Source organism: Sinocyclocheilus anshuiensis, unplaced genomic scaffold (assembly GCF_001515605.1).
Source record: "Sinocyclocheilus anshuiensis isolate Anshui unplaced genomic scaffold, SAMN03320099.WGS_v1.1 scaffold217, whole genome shotgun sequence".
Lineage (NCBI taxonomy): Eukaryota > Metazoa > Chordata > Actinopteri > Cypriniformes > Cyprinidae > Sinocyclocheilus > Sinocyclocheilus anshuiensis.
Genome location: NW_015536538.1, coordinates 826,123 through 833,335, shown reverse-complemented (window position 1 = coordinate 833,335; position 7,213 = coordinate 826,123). Strand labels below are relative to the sequence as shown.

At 36.2% G+C, this 7,213-nt stretch overlaps 1 protein-coding gene across 1 annotated transcript in view; it reads left to right on the top strand.

Annotated features, from left to right (window-relative positions):
- Positions 1 to 7,213, top strand: part of mtcl1 (microtubule crosslinking factor 1) — a 65,851-nt gene that overhangs the window by 24,128 nt on the left and 34,510 nt on the right. The gene's annotated exons all lie outside the window — the stretch shown is intronic.

Genomic DNA, 7,213 nt, shown 5'->3' with positions numbered 1-7,213 from the left:
CCTGCTGATTATTTCGTTTCACCTCTAAATATGCATTTTTTATCTTGTTGAATTTCCTGTTTCAGTGTGAAATATGTCAGATTGCAGAAGCAAGAAGTATTGCGAATGCTGTTTAAGGTTGTGTGCCGTCATAAACGTTGTGGTCCTGTTGTTGACTTCTGATGCCGTCCAGGTGACAGCGGTTAATCAGCTGTAAACAAACATCTCCATCGGTCTTTGCGAGACGTTCCATCGTATTTTTGTTTTCTCGTCCCTAACAAGCCTTTAGCAGAGAGAGATATCGAGCAGCCCTGAGAGAGGCCTTGTAGCATTATAAAAAAATGTGTTTGTACAAGCTTATGTCATCTTCAGATTCCAAGGTTACATGAAATGTGAGGCGGGATGGTAAATATTGACCCTCCATTAGAGACCCGAGCATTCATTAGTGTTCATTGACACAGAACGCACATGAACTAGGAAGCAGGAAACATCTCTGTAATAGCTAATGTTCAACTAACCACAAGGACAGTTAGTAAAGAGTGGTTTTAGGCTACAGAGACACACTTATAAACCGGTGAGTCATGCAAAAGAAAACACAAAATATCTCCTGCCTACAGCTCCATTATAAGGCAGAATCCAAATATTGACAAAAATATTCCATTTGAATTAGGTTAAACTATTGTACTATGGAAACCCATCTCCACCACTGAATAAAAAAAAGTAAAAGTAAAACTTTTTATCTAACATTTCTTACTTTTTTCAATCGCTATTGTGAGTTACTATCTCACAATTCGGACTTCTTTTCTCAGAATTGTGATAGAAACTCACAGCTTCAAGTTATAAAGTCCAACTCTGACGAAAAAAAGTATTTTCTTACAATTGTGAGTTTGTATCTCGCAATTGCAATTACCTTTTTCATATTTTATTCTGTGACGGAAATGTGCTTCCGCAGAAATGTTTGCATTTCCCCATATACAGATACAGTATATCTTTGTGTTTATAGGGAAATGCACAGCATATAAAAAATCTGAGTCTGTTTGCTAAAATAAAACTCATCCTGCTGCTTTGAATGCCAGATTCTTCCTTTGTGCAGATTCATTAATTGGTGCATTGAAGTGTTTTTTGGAGTGTTGAATAAAGAATGGCTGAATGTATTCTGCTTCATGCCGGAGACGGCAGATGGAGACGAGCCTCGCGCAGAGTTTGCAGAACACTGATCCTGGACCTGCAGATGCAACGTCAGCCTTTCCAAACCAATTGACACATTCTGATGTGAGATCAGCTTAGGTCTGGCTTTACGGGCTGTTTTTCGGGCGAGAGAATAACCTCTATCTGCAGTAGAGACAGATGACTGAAGCTTTGTGCTCATGCTGAATAGAGCGAGTGTGCAACTGTGTTTCTGTTTAATTTCATCACTCTGAAATGCTTTAAATTCCCTCGAAAACACATTCTAGCTGTTATTCACCATCACAGAAATGACCAAATAACAACATTTCATTTGGAAGCTGAAACACTGTGTAAACTCATTGACTATGGGTTCAAATATTTTTCTAAAGCGGAACAATATTGCTTGAGAAAGCAAATGCACTTCATTGAATTTACACCGTTAAAAATGCCTTTTCACACCAAAAGTGAAACAAAAGAGCAAAAATAATTGATGATGAATGATCTATCAACAACATTCAAGCTTGTGTCCACCAGACAATGATAAATAAAAAAGGTAATTGTGACTTTTTTTCCCAGAATTGAGTTTGTATCTCACAACTGCAAGTTATTAACCCAGAATTTCAAGCTTATATCTCGCAAGTATTTTTTCTTGCAATTTTGAGTTTTACATCTCACAAATTTGTCTTTTATTCTGAGGTTTTATCTTGCAATTCTTACTTTTTTCTCATAATTGCAAAAAAAGTCAGAATTGTGAGATAAAAATTCAGAATTAACCTAAAATGTTTTGTTTTTTTAATCCTGTGGCAGAAACAGGAGGTGGGGGGCATGTACTATTGTACAGATCAATTTTATTTTTTTGCAGTCACAATCTTGCAAAAATGTGGCTTACATACTAGAGCGCACTCTAAAAACCTTAAAACATGATTTCCCACTTGTATGCTACCTTTAAGGCATGTCTTTTTGTTTAAAATACAAAATCCTTTATATATTTATGCATTTATTCAAATATATCTACTCTATCTATATCTACTCTTTCTGATTTTCTCTCCTTGTACCAGTTGACAATGGTCCTTTTTTATTGCTCAGAAGTTGCTCTTTATATACACTAAAAGTTTGGGGTCGGGACAACATTTTAAAGTTGTTGAAAGAAGCCACATCTGCTCACCAAGGCTGAATTTACAGTAAAAACATTAATGTTATGAAATATTATTACAATTTCAAATAACATCTTTCTATTGTAATATATTTTAAAATGTAATTTATTCCTGTGATGCGCAGCTGAATTTTCAGCATCATAACTCCAGTCTTCAGTGTCACATGATCTTCAGAAATCATTCTAATATGCAGATTTGCTGCTCTAGAAACATTTCTGATTATTATCAATGTTGAAAACAGTTGTTTTGCCAAATATTTTTTGTGGAAATCGTGATTAAGTAGAAACAGAAATATCAAAAGAACAGCATTTATTTGAAACGGAAATGGAAATTTTGATCAAATTGATGTGTCCTTACAGAATAAAAGTATTAATGTCTTTAAAAACAAAATCTGACCCCAATCTTTTGAATGGTAGTCTATAAGGACATTTATTTTTACTTTTTTTTTTTTTTTTTTTTTAAATGACTAAAACTTAGTTTTTTTCTTAAATTTATATGGAGGAATAAAAATAAGCACGCATCAATCATTCGCTATAAAATGAATGTGTATATCAGCTCAGATAATTTAATCATGGTGAAAATTGATGAGAAATGAGTGCATTCTGACTTAATTACAGATTCAGTAGACTTCAGTAAAAGTATTTGTTTGTTCTTCATATAATCTTACTGCTGTCTATGAGAAACAATTGAGATCCTTTTTTTTTTGTCAGGTGTATTTTCTGAGTAATTTTATCACATTGCATGTGAGAGCGTATAGTGTGGTTTAACAGTGAGGGTTCAGTTGGGTTTTCTTTGTTTTTTTATCAGGCATTGTCACTAAGCTACACCCGTTACATTACATAAGTCTGTAGGAAACACATGCACGCAGGCAACAGAGTACAGGCGCGCTGTAATGCCTTTCCAATTAGATAATCGTGTAAATGTAAGAGGGACAGAGAACTGAGGATGACAGAGGAAATGCATGTTATAAAAGAGCCCATTGTTTATCTGTTTCATTAGAAGTGTTTCATTAAAGTTGCCTCCAGAGCAGATGCATGGCATTACTGTTGCAGATTTTAAGCATGTTTTTAAACTGTATGCTAGCAAGGGATGGAGAGAATTAGACCCAGAGTGTTTTGTGGACTAAAGCATTAATGCATTTCTGTAAATTAAGCTGTGTATGTTATGCAAACATGTTGCAGTCTCCCTGTCAATTGCAAAAGTCATTGCCACAATGCTAATTCTGTTCTGGGTAGTTTCCATGGCACTGCAATGTGGCTACTAAGATGTTCTGAGCATTTTTTCGCATGTTAGGCATTGCTATGCAGTTGCTAGCGTGTTGTAGATGGTTGCAAGGTCATTGCATTCACAGTATACAACCTTATTAATCAACAAAAAGCAACAAAATACAAATAATGTAAGTCACTTTGGATAAAAGCATCTGAAATAAATGAAAGCAAATGCATAAATGTAATGTAAAATGCATTACACAATTTGTCTTGATTTATGCACTAAACTTCAATGCGATCTGAGAAGTTTGTTTGAATCACTAACTCTAAGTATGAGCAATAGTAATAGTGACGTTTGACGAAGCATGCTTAGAAATGTCCATTTTTTTCCTACTGGTTGTGTGATTGATGCTTGTGTGGGAGCTAGTGGTGATGACTTCATTGGAGGACGTCGGAACGTGAATGGGAAAATTGTAACCATATTGTAGACTCACTCAAGCCCACATAAATATGACATCACCTCATCTCCTCCTATGTTTTGGAGTCGTATCCAGGCTCTCTCGCACTGTTGCTGTGTTGATGAAAAAGTTTCAAACTCCCTCCTCTCCTGTGCCCATCTCACACTTTCCATCTGTCTGGCCATAAATGATTCAAGCTAACGCAGCCATGAGCAGCAGCTATTTAAGTTCGGTGTATGACTCAAGATAGACCAGCACATCAGTTAGCAGGGCAAAGTTTACCTTCTTAACTCTTGATTTAAGTAAGAGATCATATGCTGTCAGCCAATGGTTATAGCAAAATAATTGGATGTGTTCTTATATTTGGTAGCTAGCTATAATTGACTTTAACTAACTTGCTTAGTAAGATTCTCTTCAAACTGTTGCTCCACCATGACAGTAGCTTATCTGAAGGAGAAATGAAATAGAAGACAGTTTATGCTGAAGTCTGCTATAGTGCCTCTTGTGGCAACACTGAGAATATAATTTTGTGATTCATCCTTGTGCATTTCGCATGATTTCACCCTACACAGATGCAATAGCCCGAAAATATATTCATTTTCTAGCAGATTTGCTGTTTATCATATTATCGCCAAACTTGTCCAATCAGTGTGCTCTGGATTATTCAGCATTACGGCCACATGCAGTCATTTTAATTTTTTAATCTTTGGTAATGCTTGGCTACTGTCTTGGTTTGTCCTAATTCACATATGCTGCATTACATTCAATTGAAAGTTATAATTTCAAATTTTGAATATGGAAAAGTGCGAAAGAATGGCACTTGAAGTTTAACATCCAGCTTTGAAACTAGCATTGCACAACATTGTTTATTCTCTGCATTTTAGTTTCCAGAGTTGTCTTTAACAACTGAACACCTGCAAATCCCATTGGCAGTTTTATTTGTTATGCATTAAGTGTTGTATTTCTTATGTTTTTTTCTGAGATATAAAGAAGGAATCCTGAATCCGACAGCAGTAGTAGATCCACCATAAGGACAGCGACTTGTTATTCATATAATAATGGGTTTAAAGGGATACTCCACCCCAAAATGAAAATGTTGTCAATAATCACTCCCCCCCACATTGTAAACCCGTAAAAGCTTCGTTTTTCTTTGTTTTTTTATCAGGCATTGTCACTAAGCTACACCCGTTACATTACATAAGTCTGTAGGAAACACATGCACGCAGGCAACAGAGTACAGGCGCGCTGTAATGCCTTTCCAATTAGATAATCGTGTAAATGTAAGAGGGACAGAGAACTGAGGATGACAGAGGAAATGCATGTTATAAAAGAGCCCATTGTTTATCTGTTTCATTAGAAGTGTTTCATTAAAGTTGCCTCCAGAGCAGATGCATGGCATTACTGTTGCAGATTTTAAGCATGTTTTTAAACTGTATGCTAGCAAGGGATGGAGAGAATTAGACCCAGAGTGTTTTGTGGACTAAAGCATTAATGCATTTCTGTAAATTAAGCTGTGTATGTTATGCAAACATGTTGCAGTCTCCCTGTCAATTGCAAAAGTCATTGCCACAATGCTAATTCTGTTCTGGGTAGTTTCCATGGCACTGCAATGTGGCTACTAAGATGTTCTGAGCATTTTTTCGCATGTTAGGCATTGCTATGCAGTTGCTAGCGTGTTGTAGATGGTTGCAAGGTCATTGCATTCACAGTATACAACCTTATTAATCAACAAAAAGCAACAAAATACAAATAATGTAAGTCACTTTGGATAAAAGCATCTGAAATAAATGAAAGCAAATGCATAAATGTAATGTAAAATGCATTACACAATTTGTCTTGATTTATGCACTAAACTTCAATGCGATCTGAGAAGTTTGTTTGAATCACTAACTCTAAGTATGAGCAATAGTAATAGTGACGTTTGACGAAGCATGCTTAGAAATGTCCATTTTTTTCCTACTGGTTGTGTGATTGATGCTTGTGTGGGAGCTAGTGGTGATGACTTCATTGGAGGACGTCGGAACGTGAATGGGAAAATTGTAACCATATTGTAGACTCACTCAAGCCCACATAAATATGACATCACCTCATCTCCTCCTATGTTTTGGAGTCGTATCCAGGCTCTCTCGCACTGTTGCTGTGTTGATGAAAAAGTTTCAAACTCCCTCCTCTCCTGTGCCCATCTCACACTTTCCATCTGTCTGGCCATAAATGATTCAAGCTAACGCAGCCATGAGCAGCAGCTATTTAAGTTCGGTGTATGACTCAAGATAGACCAGCACATCAGTTAGCAGGGCAAAGTTTACCTTCTTAACTCTTGATTTAAGTAAGAGATCATATGCTGTCAGCCAATGGTTATAGCAAAATAATTGGATGTGTTCTTATATTTGGTAGCTAGCTATAATTGACTTTAACTAACTTGCTTAGTAAGATTCTCTTCAAACTGTTGCTCCACCATGACAGTAGCTTATCTGAAGGAGAAATGAAATAGAAGACAGTTTATGCTGAAGTCTGCTATAGTGCCTCTTGTGGCAACACTGAGAATATAATTTTGTGATTCATCCTTGTGCATTTCGCATGATTTCACCCTACACAGATGCAATAGCCCGAAAATATATTCATTTTCTAGCAGATTTGCTGTTTATCATATTATCGCCAAACTTGTCCAATCAGTGTGCTCTGGATTATTCAGCATTACGGCCACATGCAGTCATTTTAATTTTTTAATCTTTGGTAATGCTTGGCTACTGTCTTGGTTTGTCCTAATTCACATATGCTGCATAATTGAAAATTGAAAGTTATAATTTCAAATTTTGAATATGGAAAAGTGCGAAAGAATGGCACTTGAAGTCCAGCTTTGAGCTTTGAAACTAGCATTGCACAACATTGTTTATTCTCTGCATTTTAGTTTCCAGAGTTGTCTTTAACAACTGAACACCTGCAAATCCCATTGGCAGTTTTATTTGTTATGCATTAAGTGTTGTATTTCTTATGTTTTTTTCTGAGATATAAAGAAGGAATCCTGAATCCTCTTAAAGGGTTACTCCACCCCAAAATGAAAATTTTGTCATTAATCACTTACCCCCATGTCGTTCCAAACCCGTAAAAAAAGCTCAGTTCGTCTTCGGAACACAATTTAAGATATTTTGGATGAAAACCGGGAGGCATGTGACTGTCCTATTGACTGCTTAGTAAATTACACTGTCAAGTAGGGCTGCACGATTATGACAAAAATCATAATTGTCGA